General features: G+C 43.1%; 1 protein-coding gene and 1 long non-coding RNA gene across 2 annotated transcripts in view; both read left to right on the top strand.

Moving 5' to 3' along the window:
• The window catches only part of LOC133972819 (leucine-rich repeats and immunoglobulin-like domains protein 3), a 92,672-nt gene that overhangs the window by 24,734 nt on the left and 45,206 nt on the right, over positions 1-22,732 (top strand). The window lies entirely within an intron of this gene.
• On the top strand, positions 14,043-15,462 carry LOC133973319 (uncharacterized). Its single transcript, XR_009924554.1, has 2 exons — positions 14,043-14,409; positions 14,709-15,462. It is a non-coding gene; the product is annotated as an uncharacterized LOC133973319 (long non-coding RNA).

The following is a 22,732-nucleotide window of genomic DNA, read 5'->3' as shown; positions in this document are numbered from 1 at the left end:
CTGACCAGGTGACACAGGAAACAGGAAGTGAACTTATCCAAAGCTCCTTTTCATTGGTCCAACAAGAATTTACCTTTGACTCAAACACGAATGAAAAGCTTCAGAGTGACGACCACACAACAATGTTTATTTAAAGATAATGATGTCATCATGACGTCACTTCCACCACGTGACGACACATGATTGGTTCTTGTAAATAAGCTGACTTTTCAATATATGTATAAAAGCTTCAGGTCGTATCTATCGTCCAATAGGAAGCAGAGACTGTTGAATGATGCATGAAGTCATTTTCTGACCTTTTCTTCATAAACTTAAATAAAACTGTGACATCACATCCTGGACACTTATTTTGAAGGAGAGACAGGATGTTCCTCTCTGTTTCATGGATCTCTGCTTGTGGTTCTTCTCTCAGCTGAACTTTGACTCAACCTCACGTCACTGATCTCAGACCTGCTGCTCTGCTCTCAATCAATGTGAATGTTCTGCAGCTAAAGTGAAAATGTGATGAGTCAGTGTTTATTGGTGAAGGTGCTGAGTCGGGTCCAGTTCCAGTCCCAGCTGCTTCCTGTTGTCACTGTGATGTTTGACCCGTCGCTGTCTGACACTGACTTTGTCTTCATGTTGTTACCAGATGATTCTGAGGATTTCAGGCTGCTTCATTATTTCTGTTCAACACTTTGAATAAAACGTGACAAACATCAAACTGTGTGTTGAGACTGTTTTGGACGTTTCTGTTCAAACTGTGAAGAAACTAAAGCAGGGGTTTTCAACCAGGGGTCCGCGGCCTCATTGCAGGGGGTCCGCGAAATTTGCTTTGATATTTCCAGATTATTTGATATAACACATTTCCAGATTAATCTTGAATATCATGAAAAATCTCTGTCTAATGTCTAAAATAATATAAAGGTGATGAGGGGAACCTTGACACCGGCTTGGGGCTAGAAACTGCAAGTAGTTTTCCCCTGTGCATGTGTGTAAAGGTAATTGTAGAAGAGCGGTTGACCTAGGTAGAAAAACTCTCAGGAGGTCTTAGTTTGTATGATGGGAATTTTTATTTTCCCTAAAAGAAGGCCCAAAAGGGCAGAATTAATAATGAAAATATTAAATAAAACAAATACTTTGTAATAAGACAAATAAATTGGCATAATAGCCAAAACAATTAATTGCAATAACGTCAACTTTACCACGTTCGCTGGTGGAGAAACAATTTCTTTGGAGAGCTCTAGACACACACACACACACAGAAGTACTACTCACGCAGTAGGTGAGATGTGCTGCTGGTGATCCTGAGGTCAAACTTAAGTAGTCCTCAATTGTTTTTGTGATATTGTATGATTATCATTTGTGACATATTCTGCATTACTTTGTCATCTTCCCTCTTCAGCTGTAGCCCCAGTTTATGTTGATTGTTATTGATCACCGTTACTTTAACATTCACTCAACATGTCTGTACATTTAAGTCATGAACGTTATATATTGACGTACATATAGTTCTGAGATGCAGTGCAACTACAAACTGCATTTTAATTTTGTTTTCAATTCTTAAGCACTGAAAATCAACCGTTTTTTTTACACATTTTTGTAGATTTGTTTGAGGTTTTTAAATATAACCAACATGGAAAACCAAATGTTAAAACTTCCTTCTATCCACTTGTACACATGCACACACACACACACACAGGCACGCGCGCGCGTAGGCACATCAGTGGGCCGCGGATTACTTGCTCCCTGGGACAAAACCAGTTGAAAACCCCTGAACTAAAGTGATTTCAGTGTTTTGATCGAACTCTCCGATGTTTATTTTCCAGAATCACTCGGCCTCTACGACTTTAACTGTAAATGTTTGTTTCAGAGTAAAAGAGGTTAAATAAAAGAAAAGTGTTAATGTGTTAAATATTGTTTATAATAGTGAATAAAACAGAAGTGACGTCTAGTTGTTACATGAACTATCAACAACCCTGTTTTATTTTCTTAATCGGATGGAATTAAACTTTGATTAAAATTTGAAATGAGTCACAATGTCCATGAGTTCATTTTTCTTCTGATCTGTGTTCTGTACAAATCATTTCTGAAGGTTTGTTTTATTCTCAGTGATGTGGCGCCCTCTGCTGCTGGGACACTAACATACAATTTGTATCAACAACCCTGTTTTATTTCCTTAATCAGAAGAAATTAAACTTTGCACTGAACAGTGACTCACTTTGTTCACGTGCACACACACAGTCTGAGGATCACATCACGTGTTTCCTGTGGACAGTGAAGCAGTGTCCACTTTATTAGGTACACCTGTGTAATGTGATGCTCAAGACTCACATGTCTATAAAGACACATGTATGTAGACGTCATGTATACATGTGCTGAAGGGCTGATCATTCATTATCAATGAATCAAACTTTATTGGTACAGACATTTTATTACAATTTGTCCTTTACAAAATAAAAGCTGTATGAACAACATGTAAAAAGCAAAAAATTCTAAAATTAAATTAGATTTGAAAACACAAAAGATAAAAGTTTAAAATACGAAGAAAAATGGAATAAAAAAAAACAAATGAAATGACGAAAAATACTGTGATGAAGATTAAATAATAAAACACGAAGACAAATATAAATATTTAAAAACAATATACAGTAAGTATATCATGAGTCATCGTTCCGGGACTTTTATTGTGAAGGGCTGTGACGTCATGTTGCAGCTGCGGAAGAAGATATAAGTGAGAGAGTTAGAGATGAGAGACAGAGAGAGAGTCAGAGAGAGAGCGAGAGAACAGCGAGTGAAGCAGTCAGTGACGTCACAGCCACGGTCAATACGTCACAACTGGACTTGGACAACGATGAAGCTTCTTCTGCTCGTGAGTTTCCTGAGTCTGTGGAGAAGAAGCGATGGAACCGGTGAGAAAAGAAACGGAGAGTGAGAGGGTGTATGTGTGTGTGTGTGTGTGTGCGTGTGTGTGTGTGTATGTATATGTGTGTGTGTGTTTGTTTGTATCTGTGTGTGTGTGTGTGTCTGTGTGTGTGTGTGTCACTGACTCACCTTTAAAGGACTGATTAACTCTTGGTTCAGGTTCATGTTGAGGTTTTAGAGTTTGAGGGTTTAGATGTGATGGTTAAGGTTTGGGTTAGGGAATACATTATGCCAACGAGTGTCCTCACAACTATAGAGACATGCATGTGTTTGTGTGTGTGTGAATGTGTGTGTGTTTGTGAGGGAGACAAACAGAGTGTGTGCACATGCACTTGTGCTCCTGCACGTGCAGGGCGGTGTCTCCATCCTGTTGTCAGTGCGTGGATCAAAGAGATGTGAAGTAACGAAGTACAAATACTCAGTTCCTGTACTTCAGGAGGTTTGTACTTTTCTTGGAGGCTCAGATGAAAGCAGATTCAACATGTGATGATGTCATCCGGCTCCTCTGCTACATACGTGTTGGTCATGTTCTAAAATCCATGGAGGCTCTTTTCATCAGGTGAAGATAAGTGGAAGGAAACTCTGCTCAGTGTATGTGTCATCGCCCCCCCCCCCCCCCACCATCACAGTGCTGAGCAGATAAAGAGGGGGTTTTCATTTCTGTGTGAACTATCCCTTTAATTCATTTCATTGTTATTTATCTGAACTCACGTGTCTGTATCTCTATTCTTCTTCTTCTCTTGAATTTCTGATTAAATGTAAACCTGCCTGAACACGTTTATCTAGTTCTGAAGAAACCGTTTCCTTCTTCCCACACGTTTAGTTTCTTACTGGTGCAGTAACATCCTGGTGTATGAACGTGGGCGTCACTGGCACCAGTGAGACTGTAAAAGGTGGTAACAGGTGGATCTTATCTCCAAGTGACTTCAGGTGGTTTCATTTCCACTGAAGAGCTCAAGTGTTCATTCATTCATTTATGTTTCGCCACTAGGGGGCAGTAGAACCAACTGAACACAAGGTGGTCTTCAGGGTTTTTGGAGGATTTGGTCTCAAATGAGCAGAAACCAGAGAGAGACACAAAGAAAACCTCCAACAAAAGGTGCTGTGGGGAAGCTTCAGGGATCAACGTGTTCAAAACAAACTTCTAAAGTTTGGTGATGATATTAATCCACTTTCCTGGCTCCACACTCTGTCTGTTCTCCCCACCAGGGGGTGACGTTTCCACTCAGCATCAATACACATGAGGGACAAGGACAAATCCCAGCGTCTGGTCAGAACAGCAGGATTCTGGCATATTGAGTCAGGAAGCAGAAGCAGAGAGATCCGTCCAATCAGAGCAATGGTGGAGGAGAAATGTGACTCGTCTCTAAACTGCTGTTTGACTGTGGTGAACACGTGTTGATGTGTTTTCTGTCTTTCTTTTAAACCTGATCACGTGCATGTGAACTCACTGATGTGCACGTGTGTGTGTTGCAGGTGCAGCCCCCATCAACAAACTGCTGGTGAAAGAAGGGGATGATGCCATTTTACCATGTTCCTTCAGCAGCAAGAACATCAGGCAGGAGCTCTTCGACTGGAAGAAGAACAAGGACAATAAGGACATGAAGGAGGTGTTCATGTACGATAAGGGAAAAGTTTATGATAAGGGAGATTCACGTCAGGACGAGCAGTTCAGAGGTCGCGTCTTTCATTTCCCAGAACATCTGGACGAGGGTAACGCCTCCATAGTCATCAGAGCCACCAAGTTGACTGACAGTGGAAACTACACCTGTTTATTTCCACTTCTTGTTCCAGAGAGACGATTAAACATTGAACTCGTCGTCGGTGAGTTTTTCTATAAAACTGTTTAAAAGATGATTTACAGTCGGAGGCGTTTCCTGACTCTTTGTCCAGAACAGACACAAACCAGTCTCATCTGTAAACTGGTTTAAACTCAACACTGTTTTTATTCTGTCTAGTTTCCATGTTAAACGTCTGTTTATCAATAAGATTCCATATTCACGTGTTTTGTTAGATTGATGACATCACACAGAGACTCTGACATCATGGTGTTTTCTTCTTATCTTTTAGATCCTATCTTAACCTCTTAGGGCACATTTTTCACACGTGCACACGTGTCTCTTTACACTTTCCCATTTTAAACTGGGATTCAAACCCGCAGCAGGAGCAGCTGATGCGTTTCCTCTGCGTCAGTGTAAAGTAACGTCTCCGAGGTTTCATCGTGTGCGTTGATGTTTCTCACGGCTCTGAGACGCTCGATGTGCCGAACGATGACACTGCAGAAAATACCTGTTTCCTTCTGGTGTTGTCTTGACTTCCTGTTTGAAAGCGGACCAATCAGAGGTGATGGGAGTTATCAGGCTGAAACTCTCAGGATCTCTGCCTCCACTCGTCTTCTACATCTGCACCAAGTTTCATGTTGAAGGCCTCAAGTGGCCCTGAGCTGTTTGACAGAGTGCAGTACCGAGCCCGGCCATCAGATAGACACAGAGCTTCACTACACTTCTCCAAAGTGAACAGATTAAGAAGATAAACGTGTTTTCTGACGCAGGAAATGTTCGTTAAAGTTATAGTTGTCAATAAAGAAGAAGTTGTTGGTATTTAGATCAAGTTTAACATGTTTAATCTGATTGAATCACGTGAGTTTGGATGATAAACGAGTTTCTGTGTCTCTCTGCCACCGGAAGTCAGGCTGCACTCACTTCCATATATGGTCACACAGGTACATTGACCGGACACGTCCTCGGAGTTTTTTCATGGTGCTGGCTTTCTATTGGATGAAGCAGCTGTCACTCAAAGACGCCGGGAGCTCCTGTGAGGTTGCTGTCCTCTGATTGGCTGCTGGAGTTAACAGGTTCGTTATCCTTGTCACTTTAGATCGTAGAGAGACGCTGATTGGTTGTTGTACAGGTGGGCGGGTCCTGATGTCAGAGATACTGAACACGATTGGTTGAATCTTTGATAGGGTCTGTAAAATGGGCGGAGCTGTGGTTGTTCGTGAAGTTTGAGGAGCAGCGTTCAAACTGAACCAGAGAAATTATCACTTTATTCAGGGGATTGTGTCACTTCCGGTCCAGATGAAACCAGGTCGATTTAATCTGAGTTCTTTTCTGCAGTCAAATGTTTCCACTTTGTCTCTGACGTCACGTGTTCCTCCGTGAGACCGGTTTGAACTGCGGTGACGCGCGTTAGCATGTTAGCTCCTCAATGTCCGCTGCCGTAAAGTAACACGCTTGCGGTGTCGTGTCGTGAACGTTCCCTGTGGACTCCTCCCTCCCTCGTTCGTTCATGAACACGTGATGTTTCCAACGAGATATGAAACGTGTGGATTCAACAGGAAAACGTTTCTAACAGCGACTGGTTCAGAGTCACGTGTTAATCTCGGGTCGCCTGCAACCTCCAATCCTCTTGAGGTTAAAAGACCGAAGTGATGAGAACATCCCAGGTGAGTGGAAGGTTCCAGAGAAGATCACACGAGGAGACATCACGTGACAAGAACATGAACCGAGTTGTTTGTAATTTAATTAATTAATTAAATCTGATGCAGAGGGAAACTTCACTAGATTTTAGTTTCTGACATCATCCACTTTGTCTCACTCATGAATCAGTTTTATTTATTTTACACAGATTTCATAGAATCTTTCATGTTAATTCACTCACATGTTAGTTTTAGTGACAGTCAAAATCGGAACCTTAATCCTGACAAACTGGATTTATTTTGACTTTTTCCTGGTTTCTGGTAAAATACACAAAATCAAGCAGAGAAGGATGAATACAAAATATATATTGTACCAATATTGTTCTTCTAATTCTCTCATATGATCTATTATTACAGGAGCAGCTCCGAAGCCACATGTCACGTCACTTGAAGAAACAAAGGACTGGTCTCTGTTGAGGTGTGAGGTTCTTGGGGCGTCTCCAAAACCTGATGTTCAGTGGCAGAACAGAGCTGGAGACATTGTTCCTGCTGAAGAACCTCATGTCTCTGAAAGAGGAGGCAGATATGACATCATCCTCCAAACGACTGTGACCAAGACAGACCACTATCGCTGTGTCTCCACTCAGGAGGAGATCAACCACCAGATATATACTGAGATTCACATTTATATTGGTGGTGAGTTTCTTCTTGGTCATATTATCATCTTTAAATAATGTTAATGATAGTGTCATTAGGTTTTAAAAATGTTTACACAACAGAAACTAAACATGATGAAGACAGAAACCGTCTCAGACAGCGTCAGATCAGTTGTGAGTCTCAGAGACAAAACTTCATTCATCTCCAGAGAGAAGATGATGAGGTCACTGAGGTCACACACACAGTCAGTGAGTTCAGGCTCCTCCAGCTGCAGCTCACATCTGTCCAGGTGATAAACTGTGTGTTTGTGCTGAATCAACACAAAGTGTAAAAACACTGCTGGTCACATTCACAGGAATAAATGAGCTTCAGTGTGAATTCACCTTTTAGGAGCAGGAAGGTCCTGAGTCCTCGTCTCTGGACTGTGGAGACGGACGATATGAGCTGGACATGATCCACAGTGACACTCTGATTGTCCACTGTTTGTCCTGGTGTTTCAGAGAAAGTGTTTGAGCTCAGAACCTGAGCTCATTGACAAGTGGAGCTGAACACAAACCTTTCAGTCCTGAAACACACGTGTGAGCTGTGTCTCCTGAAGCTGCACCTTTCCTCCACACTGACAATCACCAGACTCTTTATGAAACATCTGCAAACACCTGGTTGGATTCTGAGAGGCTGATCACATGAAACATTTGAAGGTCACAGATTCTTCAACAGTCCAACTCGGTCTCATGAAGAAGTGAATGTAGCTTCTCAGCTGGTTCCTCCATCTCTTCTTCAGGGACATGAACAGACTGAAGTTCAGCTCTGACTCGGAGCCTCTTCATCCACAGTCTGTGACTCTTTCAGTCCAGAGGACGACTCTCTGGAGACCAGAGGCCTGTGGTGTTGGTCCACTGCCTCCACTGGGAATCCTCTGGTTCCCATCAGTCCTGCAGCTGGAGCAGCAGCTGGTTGGAGAGTGACACTTGGTTTAACCAGTTAGAACTGAACTGGTTCCTGTTCACAGAGAGCTTTATGAATACAGTTTATTATAGAGGAGATTTCTGCTTCACTGGATTCAAACAGGTGAAGCCACAGAATCAGTTGTTAGAAATGAAAATCTTTAGAAATAGAAAAGTAATAAAAATCCTTTAGATGAAAGAAAAGTCTCCAGTTGAAGAAGAGAGTTTTTCATGGAGTCATCATGAGACCCAGTGTTCACTTTATTAGGAACACCTGCACATTCTGCTGCAGCTCAACACAACAGCTCCGTCATCAACTCTCCAAAGTTTCTAAAGTTCAGCTTCTGTTGTCAGACATGTTGAAACTCAGTGATGTGATTATTACTGAGCTCCCAGTTACATGTGGTGTTGTACTGGACCACATGACACTAAGAACTGTCTTTCATTTAACCTCCCTGCTTAGAAACACCAGGGATCAGAATATTAGGAACAGCTCTGAACATGACACAGTCCAGTTCAACAGCATCACTGACCTCTGACCTCAGGGATCGAACCTGTGACTGAATCTAAAACCTGTGACTAAAGAAACTGAACATTACAGGAGTCGTGATGTGTTCAGGTTGAACAGGTGGACCTAATAAAGTGACTCAGTTAAAGTCTGATGACAAACTGAAACAATATAGAATATCATATTAGAGGAGTAGAAAATGTTTATATCTTAAAATAAGGTTTCATGTGATTTTGTTTATAATAATAATTGTTGTAGCAGAAAGAACGTGTTGATTGTGTCTGAGCTTCTGTCCTGCTTAGTCAGTTCACTGTTGTGAACCTTCACACAACGTTGTGTTTGTGTTGTGACTCATGATGTTCTGTCACAGCAGAGATCTGATGTTTTATTCTGTGCTTTTATTTCTTTATTTTCTTTCCTCTTTAACACTTTGTCTCCCACATTAACAAACTGATCAGAAAGATCCTGGTATTTATTAGATGTTTAACTCTGTAAATGTTCTTTATAAGTTTTTCTTTATGTTCACAGGAGCAGCTCCAAAGCTGAACATCACGAAACTTGATGAAACAAAGGAAGGAGTTCAGCTGCAGTGTGAGGTTCATGGTGCGTCTCCAACACCTGATGTTCATTGGCAGGATGGTGATGAAAACCTTCTTCCTGCTGAAGAACCTCAGGTCTCTGAAAGAGGAGGCAGATATGACATCATCCTCCAAACGACTGTGACCAAGACCGACATCTATCGCTGTGTCTCCAAACAGGGCGAGCTCGAGTCTCATGCTGACAAATATGTCGTTGTCCCTGGTGAGTTTCTTTATATTTCTGCTTTTAATCATCCATCATCTTCACCACTCATCTTCTGAGAGTCGGGGGGGGGGGTTCAGCTGTCAGTCAAACACAGAGCTTCACAGACAGAGACAAACCAGCATCGTTCACACCCACCAGTGATTTAGATCAACCAGTACAACACAGCCTCATGTCTCTATGGGAGGAATGTGGAGGAACCAGAGAGAACCCACTGACACAGGGAGAACAAACTGCTGATCACTTCACAGGTTAGAACCCACAACCTTCCTCCTGTGAGGAGACAGCTCCAAACCGCTGGACCAACGTGCCGTCACTGATACTTTTAGAAAGTTTTAATGTCCATTTATTTTCTAAATGTTAACAAATATTGAGACTGAACAGAAACTGAACATTGACTAAGTTTACGTGGACAATATTCAGACTGTGTCCTCATTCAGAAAAATACAGTATTTATATAACTGTTTAAATGAGTTGTTTACATTCTAATGAGCAGAGTCTGATTATGACATCATCATGTCCGATGTTACTCTGCTAGTTTTAAACAACCTGAGACAGTTTAACATACTATGCTACAGATTTGATCATTAGAGGTGTTTCACTTTTTTAATCTTGAAAAAACTTTATTTTTCCATCTTGTTTACATTATAACTCAGGTGATGAGTCATCATCAGCTGGTAACTGTCGTATGTTGATGTAAGCTGATGAGAGAATCTGGAATCTGAACGATGAATTCAAATTCACGAATCGTGACCGTGTCTGTTGTGTCACAGCAAAATAAAAGATGTTTAACATTTTCCTGAAGTCAAACCCAGACTCCACGTAGATCTCTGGTGAGTGTTTGAGCTGAAACAGAAGAATTACACCAGGATGGATTATTAACAGAATAGAAACCTGGCGCTGCGTGAGTGGCAGCCTGTTACAGTAGCTCTCACTTTTCGAACCTCTTTTTAGTGTGTAAATAGTGTTTTTAGTGTATTTTTCTTGTTGTTTTTTTACCACATTGACACACCCCCTCCCCCCGCTTGGTCGCTCGGATCACAACCTCGTTCACCTCGTCACGGACTACACCCCTGTGGTGAATAAACAACGACCTGTGAAGAGGCTTGTTAAGGAGTGGTCTGAGGAGACCAGTGCTAGGCTCAGAGACTGCTTCGAGACTACAGACTGGGATGCACTCTGCAGCCCCCACGGCACTGATATTGACAGTATGACCCACTGTATCACAGATTATATTAACTTCTGCGAGGAGAACACTGTGCCCTCCAAGCTGGTACGGTGTTTACCCAACAACAAACCCTGGGTGACCCCCGAGATAAAGACCCTGCTGAACGAGAAGAAGAGGGTCTTCAGTTCGGGGGACAAAGAGGAGCTGCGCAGAGTCCAGAAGGAACTCTGGCTGATGATTAGGAAGGGGAAGGACAGCTACAGGAAGAAACTGGAGAAGCGGCTGGAGCAGAACAACGCCAGGGACGTCTGGAGAGGGCTGCAGACCATCGCAGGCCACGGAAAAGGTGTGGGAAGACAACAACCCAGCGGGGACAAGGACTGGGCAGATGAACTGAATCTGTTCTTCAATAGATTTGATCACCCCCCCCTGCCCCCTCTTCACACCTATCCTGGGCAGCCCCCCCTCCCCCTCCCCTCCTCAGCCTGCCACCTTCGACACCTGTCCCCCACCAGCCCACCCCCACCCCATCTCCAGATCATCATTCCCCCTTGAGACTCTCACCACTCCTCACCCCTTCACCCCCACCCCAGTCATCCTCCACCCCCCTCTCTATAACTGATGATCAGGTGAGAAGCCAACTCAAGAAGATCAAGGCAAGGAAGGCCCCGGGCCCGGATGGTATCAGCCCAAGACTGCTCAAGGACTGTGCTGACCAGCTCTGTGGTGTGATCAGGCTTTTGTTCAATCTAAAGCCTGAAACATGCTTCTGCGTTTTCACGGGCCCGTAAGCGCAAGAGCCCTTCCGGGTCCCTTACGTGCTTATGTATCCCTCCTTACGTGCTGACGGGTGTCGACCCCCTTTTCTAAAATTTACGGCAAAGCACCGCAAGCTCACTCCGCCCGCAAGGCTGTGATTGGTCTGCTCTACATCCCTTCTGGAGCTGCATTTCCGGTTTCATGCCCCATAATACCGGCAGAAATCACGGAAGATTTAGAAGAACGAATATGGACCAAACAGAAGAGCACTTGGCAGAAGATATCCGATAGTATGATCACTTGTATAACCTGTCACTGACTGGCGGATTTGTCCGCCAGAAAAAGGCTACGAGGAGCCGCAGTGGCTATGTAAATAAACAATCGACGAAGAAGAAAGAAGGCGTCTCTAAGGTCGTCTCGACAAAAAGCATTACTCCGCCTAGTGTTCTGGCGCAGAATTGCTTTGTAAGACGCGCAACGGTTGGGGAAGCATGAATGAAAACGAGTCTTGCGCCACAGCGGCGTGAAAAGACGCAGACGCAGTCGCAGAAGCATGTTTCAGGCCTAAGCCTGAGCCTGGAGAAAGTCCCAGCCCTGTGGAAGACCTCCTGTGTGGTCCCGGTGCCGAAGACGCCGCGCCCCAAGGAGCCAAACCACTTCAGGCCAGTTGCCTTGACTTCTCACTTGATGAAGACTATGGAGAGGATTATCCTGAGACACCTACGACTACTGGTGGGCACACAGCTGGACCCCCTGCAGTTTGCTTACCAGCCTGGGATTGGGGTGGACGACTCAGTTACCTACCTGCTGCATAGATACACTGTGAGGGTCATGTTTTATGTTTTTTGACTTCTCAAGTGCATTCAACTCCATCCAGCCTTCACTGCTTAAAGTGAAGATGGAGAACGTGGGAGTGGACCAACACCTGGCTGCATGGACAATGGACTATCTCACCAAGAGACCACAGTATGTGAGGCTCCATCACTGTGTGTCTGACGTGGTGCTCTGCAGCACAGGTGCCCCTCAGGGTACGGTGCTCTCCCCTTTCCTCTTCACCCTCTACACCTCCGACTTCACCCACAACACCACACACTGCCACATCCAGAAGTTCTCTGATGACACAGCTATCGTTGGATGTGTTCCTGAGGGAAATGACATGGAGTACAGGGCGGTCATCACAGACTTCGTCAGCTGGAGTGAGCTGAACCAGCTTCAGCTGAACACCAGCAAGACGAAGGAGATGATCGTGAACTTCCGGAAAAAAGCATCAAACTTAACACCAGTGAACATCCAGGGATTGGACATAGAGGTGGTGAAGAACTACAAATTCCTGGGTGTTCACCTCAATAACAAACTGGACTGGTCGGACAACACACATGCCCTCTATAAGAAGGGCCAGAGCCGCCTTCATCTGCTGAGGAGGCTGAGGTCTTTCGGAGTGTGCAGGGCTCTCCTCAGCACTTTTTATGACTCTGTGGTGGCCTCAGCCATCTTCTACGCTGTGGTCTGCTGGAGGGGGGGTAGCACGGACAGAGACAGGAGCAGGCTCAACAGACTGATAAGAAGAGCGAGCTCTGTCCTGTGCTGTCCTCTGGACTCCATTGAGGAAGTGGGGGACAGAAGGATGTTAGCCAAGCTGGCGTCCATCATGGGCAACACCTCTCACCCCCTGCATGACATTGTAGGGTTCCAGAGCAGCTCCTTCAGCAGCAGACTGTTACACCCACGGTGTAAGAAGGAGAGGTTCCGCAGGTCCTTCATCCCGGCTGCAGTCAGGCTCTACAACACCAGCACCACCTGATAATGTTGTAGTCCCTGTCTATTTATCTTTTTCTCCACTAAACCTCTCACATCATAATACTCAATACTTAACATCTATATTTATATCATGGTCACTTAAAATGGTTAAATTGCAATATTCATATTTCCAGTATGCTATCTTGTAGTATTATTTATATTATGGTCACTTACTTTCTAATTATTTTTAATTATTTTCTGTATCATGGTCACTACTGTTTCATATTTTTCTATTTTCATTACAATAACACTTAACATCATTCCACTTTATCCCCAGCACCTGCTTTTTGTACAGTGTCTGTTTTTGCAGGTTGTTTGTTTTCATACTCCTATTATGTGTAGTTTTAGAAGTGTACTTTTTTTTTTTTTTTTTTACAGTGCTTCGACACTGTTACTTTAATTCTGTTTTTCTATTACTGCTGTAACAAGTGAATTTCCCCATTGTGTGGATAAATAAAGAAAATCTAATCTAATCTAACATAGTCTGAGCCGGGCAGCTGTCACGTGTTCTTTGATCCCAAATATGAGCAGAGCCGTCTCGGTTTGGTTCAATCAAGTATTTATTAAGAAGCAATGAAAAGATTTGAAAAGTTCAGCAAAGCAATGGGCACCCAACGCACAGCCCCCCCCCCCCCCCCCCCCCCCCTCTAGCAGCAGCGCACAAGGACGGTAACAAGGACGGTGATTGTTATATTTTATAACAGTAGGTAGAACAGGATTGGTCAATAACGAGGGGAAGTCTTCCTTGATGGTGAGCAGGCGTAGAACCATCCTCTTGGTACTGGAACCAGGAAATGACGAGGAGCCGCTCCCAGTTTAGCCCCTCCTTCCACTGGGAAAATCTTCATATCATATCTTTAGTTTGTAGAAAGTCTTGAATCAGCTGACTCCTTGTGAGTCTTCAGTGAGCATGAGCAATCAGAATTCTTTCTAAGGCGTATGTCATAGTTTTCTTATGAGCACAGTGCATTCATGTATGTGATGTTGATTAAAGCTGAGGAGTTATGGTTTAATATGAAAAGTTAGGTATGAGAACAAGTTAAAGTAAAGTTTATTGTATAAACTTTACTTTACCCCCCAGTTTGTTTAGAGTTCAGTTCTATTGCAGAGACACACAGACACAATTTAAAATCCCAACAAAGCGGAGCAGGAGGAACGTGAGCAGAAGATGGAGGCTCAGGTCACTGAGCCTGGAGACCTTCATCCCTCTGGTGTTTCTATCTGCTCATCACTTCACATGTGAACCTTTAGTTCTGTGTGAAGGTTGTGACGTCCAGTCTGCTCCACAGGAAGTGACGCTGTCTTCTGTCCTCTCTTTCAGACGCTGGAGGGACGGGTGTTGCTGTGGCTGTTGCTGTTGTTGTTACATTTTTCTTGACTCTTCTTGTCGTTAGTGTTGTTATTTACTTTTTGCGTAAAAAGAAATCTCCCACTGCAGAAACACCTGAAGAAAGTAAGTTTAGTTAACTTATTAAATAAACACAAACAATTCTTCATCTGATGTTTAGAGTCTTGACAGAGACACAAAGATTTCTGTTGGTATTTATCATCGACTGTAAATAAAGATGAACATGACTGTTAATAATCTATATCGCCCCCTGGTGGCTGATGGCAGTATAGGTCATAATCCTTTTTATATACAGTCACTGATTGTGTACTGATATATTGTGTAGTTTTATATGGTGTGTACTTATACATTGTGTAGCTATATACTGTGTAAAGTTGTTATTTATTGTGTGTTGTTGTTTACAGTGAAACTTTCCCAAAGCAACAATGAGACGTTCACACCGGCTTCATGCAGCCACTGACAAGGTGACACAGGAAACAGGAAGTGAACTTCTCAAACTCCTTTTCATTGGTTCAACATGTATTTACCTTTGACTCAAACACGAATGAAAAGCTTCAGAGTGACGACCACACAACAATGTTTATTTAAAGATAATGATGTCATCATGACGTCACTTCCACCACGTGATGACACATGATTGGTTCTTGTGAATAAGCTGATTTTTCAATATATGTATAAAAGCTTCAGGTCGTATCTATCGTCCAATAGGAAGCAGAGACTGTTGAATGATGCATGAAGTCATTTTCTGACCTTTTCTTCAGAAAGTGAAATGAAACTGTGACATCACATCCTGGACACGTATTTTGAAGGAGACACAGGATGTTCCTCTCTGTTTCATGATCTCTCTGCTTGTGGTTCTTCTCTCAGCTGAACTTTGACTCAACCTCACGTCACTGATCTCAGACCTGCTGCTCTGCTCTCAATCAATGTGAATGTTCTGCAGCTAAAGTGAAAATGTGATGAGTCAGTGTTTATTGGTGAAGGTGCTGAGTCGGGTCCAGTTCCAGTCTCAGCTGCTTCCTGTTGTCACTGTGATGTTTGACCCGTCGCTGTCTGACTCTGACTTTGTCTTCATGTTGTTACCTGATGATTCTGAGGATTTCAGGCTGCTTCATTATTTCTGTTCAACACTTTGAATAAAACGTGACAAACATCAAACTGTGTGTTGAGACTGTTTTGGACGTTTCTGTTCAAACTTTGAAGAAACTAAAGTGATTTCAGTGTTTTGTGTCGAACTCTCCCATGTTTTATTTTCCAGAATCACTCGACCTCTACGACTTTAACTGTAAATGTTTGTTTCAGAGTAAAAGAGGTTAAATAAAAGAAAAGTGTTAATGTGTTAAATATTGTTAATAATAGTGAATGAAACAGAAGTGATGTCTAGTTGTTACGTGAACGATCAACAACCCGGTTTTATTTTCTTTATCAGAGAATTAATTTTTGATTAAAATTAGAACTGAGTCACAATGTCCATGAGTTCATTTTTCCTTTGATCTGTTTTCTGTACAAATAATTTCTGAGGGTTTGTTTTATTCTCAGTGATGTGGCGCCCTCTGCTGCCGGGAAACTAACATACATCTTTACAACAACCCTGTTTTATTTTCTTAATCAGAAGGAATTAAACTTTGCACTGAACAGTGACTCACTTTATTCACGTGCACACACACACACAAACACACAGTCTGAGGATCACATCACGTGTTTCCTGTGGACAGTGAAGCAGTGTCCACTTTATTAGGTACACCTGTGTAATGTGATGCTCAAGACTCACATGTCTATAAAGACACATGTATGTAGACGTCATGTACAGATATGTGCTGAAGGGCTGATCAATCATTATCAATCAAACTGTATTGGTACAGACGTTTTATTACAACTTGTCCTTTAAAAAAAAAAGCCGTCTGGACAAAACGTAAATTGTAAAAATTCTATGATTAAATTAGATTCGAAAACACTAAAGATAAAAGTCTAAAATACAAAGAAAAATTAATAAAATAAAAAATGCAAATGAGATGAAGATTAAATAATAAAACACGGAGACAAATATGAAATATTTAAAAGCAATATACAGTAAATATATCATGAGTCATAGTTACGATGGTTTTATTGTGAAGGGCTGTGACGTCATGCTGCAGCTGCGGAAGAGGATATAAGTGAGAGAGTTAGAGATGAGAGACAGAGAGAGTGTGTGAGAGAGAGAGAGAGAGAGAGAGAGAGCAGCGAGTGAAGCAGTCAGTGACGTCACATCCACGGTCAATACGTCACAACTGGACTCGGACAACGATGAAGCTTCTTCTGCTCGTGAGTTTCCTGAGTCTGTGGAGAAGAAGCGATGGAACCGGTGAGAAAAGAAACGGAGAGTGAGAGGGTGTCTGTGTGTGTGTGTGTCTGTCTGAAGGTGTGTGTGTGGGTGTCAGAGAGAGAGTGACAGAGTGTGTGTGTTTGTGTGTTTGTGTGTGTGTGTCACTGACTCACCTTTAAAGGACTGATTAACTCTTGGTTCAGGTTCATGTTGAGGTTATAGAGTTTGAGGGTTTAGTTGTGATGGTTAAGGTTTGGGTTAGGGAATACATTATGCCAACGAGTGTCCTCACAACTATAGAGACATGCATGTGTGTGCGTGTGTGTGTGTGTGTGTGTATGTGTGTGTGTGTGTGTATGTGTGTGTGTGTTTGTGAGGGAGACAGAGTGTGTGCACATGCACTTGTTCTCCTGCACGTGCACGTGCAGGGCGGTGTCTCCAGCCTGTTGTCAATGCATGGATCACAAAGATGTGAAGTAACGAAGTACAAATACTCAGTTCCTGTACTTCAGGAGGTTTATACTTTTCTTGGAGGCTCAGATGAAAGCAGATTCAACATGTGATGACGTCATCCGGCTCCTCTGCTACATACGTGTTGTTCATGTTCTAAAATCCATGGAGACTCTTTTCATCAGGTGAAGATAAGTGGAAGGAAACTCTGCTCAGTGTATGTGTCATTCAGATAATGAGATTTACTATCAATGCCCCCCCCCCCAATCACAGTGCTGAGTAGATAAAGAGGGGATTTCATTTCTCAGAAACTTCTTCTCTTGAATTTCTGATTAAATGTAAAACTGCCTGAACACGTTTATCTAGTTCTGGAGAAACCGTTTCCTTCTTCCCACACGTTTAGTTTCTTACTGGTGCAGTAACATCCTGGTGTATGAACGTGGGCGTCACTGGCACCAGTGAGACTGTAAAAGGTGGTAACAGGTGGATCTTATCTCCACGTGACTTCAGGTGGTTTCATTTCCACTGAAGAGCTCAAGTGTTCATTCATTCATTTATGTTTCGCCACTAGGGGGCAGTAGAACCAACTGAACACAAGGTGGTCTTCAGGGTTTTTGGAGAATTTGGTCTCAAATTAGCAGAAACCAGAGAGAGACACAAATAAAACCTCCAACAATAAGTGACAACTGTTGTCCACTGAGTCCAGACTCCAGAGGGGACCTCGACCTGGAGGCCTGACTGATGGGGGGGAGCTTGTGGCTGTGGGGCTGAATCTCCACACTCTGTCTGTTCTCCCCACCAGGGGGCCTCGTTTCCACTCAGCATCAATACACATGAGGGGAAACGACAAGTCCCAGCGTCTGGTGAGAACAGCAGGATTCTGGGATATTGAGTCAGGAAGCAGAAGCAGAGAGATCAGTCCAATCAGAGCAATGATGGAGGAGAAATGTGACTCATCTCTAATCTGCTGTTTGACTGTGGTGAACACGTGTTGATGTGTTTTCTGTCTTTCTTTTAAACCTGATCACGTGCATGTGAACTCACTGATGTGCACGTGTGTGTGTTGCAGGTGCAGCCCCCATCAACAAACTGCTGGTGAAAGAAGGGGATGATGCCATTTTACCATGTTCCTTCAGCAGCAAGAACATCAGGCAGGAGCTCTTCGACTGGAAGAAGAACAAGGACAATAAGGACATGAAGGAGGTGTTCATGTACGATAAGGGAAAAGTTTATGATAAGGGAGATTCACGTCAGGACGAGCAGTTCAGAGGTCGCGTCTTTCATTTCCCAGAACATCTGGACGAGGGTAACGCCTCCATAGTCATCAGAGACACCAGGTTGACTGACAGTGGAAACTACACCTGTTTATTTCCACTTCTTGTTCCAGAGAGACGATTAAACATTGAACTCGTCGTCGGTGAGTTTTTCTATAAAACTGTTTAAAAGATGATTTACAGTCGGAGGCGTTTCCTGACTCTTTGTCCAGAACGGACACAAACCAGTCTCATCTGTAAACTGGTTTAAACTCAACACTGTTTTTATTCTGTTTAGTTTCCATGTTAAACGTCTGTTTATCAATAAGATTCCATATTCACGTGTTTTGTTAGATTGATGACATCACACAGAGACTCTGACATCATGGTGTTTTCTTCTTATCTTTTAGATCCTATCTTAACCTCTTAGGGCACATTTTTCACACGTGCACACGTGTCTCTTTACACTTTCCCATTTTAAACTGGGATTCAAACCCGCAGCAGGAGCAGCTGATGCGTTTCCTCTGCGTCAGTGTAAAGTAACGTCTCCGAGGTTTCATCGTGTGCGTTGATGTTTCTCACGGCTCTGAGACGCTCGATGTGCCGAACGATGACACTGCAGAAAATACCTGTTTCCTTCTGGTGTTGTCTTGACTTCCTGTTTGAAAGCAGACCAATCAGAGGTGATGGGAGTTATCAGGCTGAAACTCTCAGGATCTCTGCCTCCACTCGTCTTCTACATCTGCACCAAGTTTCATGTTGAAGGCCTCAAGTGGCCCTGAGCTGTTTGACAGAGTGCAGTACCGAGCCCGGCCATCAGATGGACACAGAGCTTCACTACACTTCTCCAAAGTGAACAGATTAAGAAGATAAACATGTTTTCTGACGCAGGAAATGTTCGTTAAAGTTATAGTTGTCAATAAAGAAGAAGTTGTTGGTATTTAGATCAAGTTTAACATGTTTAATCTGATTGAATCACGTGAATTTGGATGATAAACGAGTTTCTGTGTCTCTCTGCCACCGGAAGTCAGGCTGCACTCACTTCCATATATGGTCACACAGGTACACTGACCGGACACTTCCTCGGAGTGGTTTCACGGTGCTGACTTTCTATTGGATGAAGCAGCTGTCACTCAAACACGCCGGGAGCTCCTGTGAGGTTGCTGTCCTCTGATTGGCTGCTGGAGTTAAAAGGTTCGTTATCCTCGTCACTTTAGATCGTAGAGAGACGCTGATTGGTTGATGTGCAGGTGGACGGGTCCTGATGTCAGAGATACTGAACACGATTGGTTGAATCTACGATGGGGTCTGTAAAATGGGCGGAGCTGTGGTTGTTCGTGAAGTTTGAGGAGCATCGTTAAAACTGAACCAGAGAAATTATCACTTTATTCAGGGGATTGCGTCACTTCCGGTCCAGATGAAACCAGGTGGATTTAATCTGAGTTCTTTTCTGCGGTCACATGTTTCCACTTTGTCTCTGACGTCACGTGTTCCTCCGTGAGACGGGTTTGAACTGCGGTGACGCGCGTTAGCATGCTAGCTCCTCACTGTCCGCTGCCGTAAAGTAACACGCTGCCGGTGTCGTGTCGTGAACGTTCCCTGTGGACTCCTCCCTCGTTCGTTCATGAACACGTGATGTTTCCAACGAGATATGAAACGTGTGGATTCAACAGGAAAACGTTTCTAACAGCGACTGGTTCAGAGTCACGTGTTAATCTCGGGTCGCCTGCAACCTCCAATCCTCTTGAGGTTAAAAGACCGAAGTGATGAGAACATCCCAGGTGAGTGGAAGGTTCCAGAGGAGATCACGAGGAGACATCACGTGACAAGAACATGAACCGTGTTTGTAATTTAATTAATTAATTAAATCTGATGCAGAGGAAAACTTCACTAGATTTATGTTTCTGACATCATCCAATCATAAACTTTGTCTAACTCATGAATCAGTTTTATTTATTTTACACAGATACAATTAACCTCCATGTTAATTCACTGACACTTGTTAGTTTTAAGTCACAATAAAAATCTGAACCTTAATCCTGACAAACTGGATTCCTTTTTAATAATGTATTTCATTAAGTCTTGTTCCGGTAAAATAGACAAAAACAAGCAGAGAAAGGATTAATAAAAAACAATTGTTCTAATTCTGTTATATGATCTATGTTAACAGGAGCATCTCCAAAGCCACATGTCACATCACTTGGTGAAACAGGAGAAGGAGTTCAGCTGCAGTGTTCTGTTCATGGTGCGTCTCCAAAACCCAAAGTTCATTGGCTGGATGGTGATAAAAACATTGTTCCTGCTGAAGAACCTCAGGTCACTGAAAGAGGAGGCAGCTATGACATCATCCTCCAAACGACTGTGACCAAGACCGACATCTATCGCTGTGTCTCCACTCAGGAGGAGATCAACCACCAGACTCATGCTGAGACATACGTCATCGTCCCTGGTGCGTTTAGTTGAATTTCTGCTTTTACATTCTTCCATTCATCATCTATACAACTCATCTTGTGAGGGTCACAAGCTGGCTGGAGCCAATCACAGCTGATATTGAGCCAGAGGCAGTTAAATCCTGGACAGGTAATAACATCAATCCTGAGTGATCCCATCACAAGTGTTCAGGTCTAAGTTCAGGTCTGAACGCATCTAACTAGGTCATCAGTGCTTCCTGAGATCTGATCACTAGGAGCATGTTCAGAGGTCATGGACACAAGTTGTTTCATCAGTGTGAAGGTTGATGTGTCCTGGGTCACATGTGAAGGTCAGATACCAGCTGACAACTGATCTGCACAGTTTGATAATGAATCATCACATTTTTACACTTTGTTTTTAGATCAGTCTGATCAGTCACACACACACACACACACATACACAGTCAGTGAGGTCAGGCTCCTCCAGCTGCAGCTCACATCTGTCCAGGTGATAAACTGTGTGTTTGTGCTGAATCAACACAAAGTGTAAAAACACTGCTGGTCACATTCACAGGAATAAATGAGCTTCAGTGTGAATTCACCTTTTAGGAGCAGGAAGGTCCTGAGTCCTCGTCTCTGGACTGTGGAGACGGACGATATGAGCTGGACATGATCCACAGTGACACTCTGATTGTCCACTGCTGTTTGTCCTGGTGTTTCAGAGAAAGTGTTTGAGCTCAGAACCTGAGCTCATTGACAAGTGGAGCTGAACACAAACCTTTCAGTCCTGAAACACACGTGTGAGCTGTGTCTCCTGAAGCTGCACCTTTCCTCCACACTGACAATCACCAGACTCTTTATGAAACATCTGCAAACACCTGGTTGGATTCTGAGAGGCTGATCACATGAAACATTTGAAGGTCACAGATTCTTCAACAGTCCAACTCGGTCTCATGAAGAAGTGAATGTAGCTTCTCAGCTGGTTCCTCCATCTCTTCTTCAGGGACATGAACAGACTGAAGTTCAGCTCTGACTCGGAGCCTCTTCATCCACAGTCTGTGACTCTTTCAGTCCAGAGGACGACTCTCTGGAGACCAGAGGCCTGTGGTGTTGGTCCACTGCCTCCACTGGGAATCCTCTGGTTCCCATCAGTCCTGCAGCTGGAGCAGCAGCTGGTTGGAGAGTGACACTTGGTTGAACCAGTTAGAACTGAACTGGTTCCTGTTCACAGAGAGCTTTATGAATACAGTTTATTATAGAGGAGATTTCTGCTTCACTGGATTCAAACGGGTGAAGCCACAGAATCAGTTGTTAGAAATGAAAATCTTTAGAAATAGAAAAGTAATAAAAATCTTTTAGATGAAAGAAAAGTCTCCAGTTGAAGAAGAGAGAGTTTTTCATGGAGTCATCATGAGACCCAGTGTTCACTTTATTAGGAACACCTGCACATTCTGCTGCAGCTCAACACAACAGCTCCGACATCAACTCTCCAAAGTTTCTAAAGTTCAGCTTCTGTTGTCAGACATGTTTAAACTCAGTGATGTGATTATTACTGAGCTCCCAGTTACATGTGGTGTTGTACTGGACCACATGACACTAAGAACTGTCTTTCATTTAACCTCCCTGCTTAGAAACACCAGGGATCAGAATATTAGGAACAGCTCTGAACATGACACAGTCCAGTTCAACAGCATCACTGACCTCTGACCTCAGGGATCGAACCTGTGACTGAATCTAAAACCTGTGACTAAAGAAACTGAACATTACAGGAGTCGTGATGTGTTCAGGTTGAACAGCTGGACCTAATAAAGTGACTCAGTTAAAGTCTGATAACAAACTGAAACAATATAGAATATCATATTAGAGCAATAGAAAATGTTTATATCTTAAAATAAGGTTTCACGTGATTTTGTTGATAATAATAATTGTTGTAGCAGATACATTGTGTTGACTGTGTCTGAGCTTCTGTCCTGATTAGTCAGTTCACTGTTGTGAACCTTCACACAACGTTG

Source organism: Platichthys flesus, chromosome 2 (assembly GCF_949316205.1).
Source record: "Platichthys flesus chromosome 2, fPlaFle2.1, whole genome shotgun sequence".
Taxonomy (NCBI): Eukaryota; Metazoa; Chordata; class Actinopteri; order Pleuronectiformes; family Pleuronectidae; genus Platichthys; species Platichthys flesus.
This window is presented reverse-complemented; position numbering and strand designations above follow the sequence as displayed.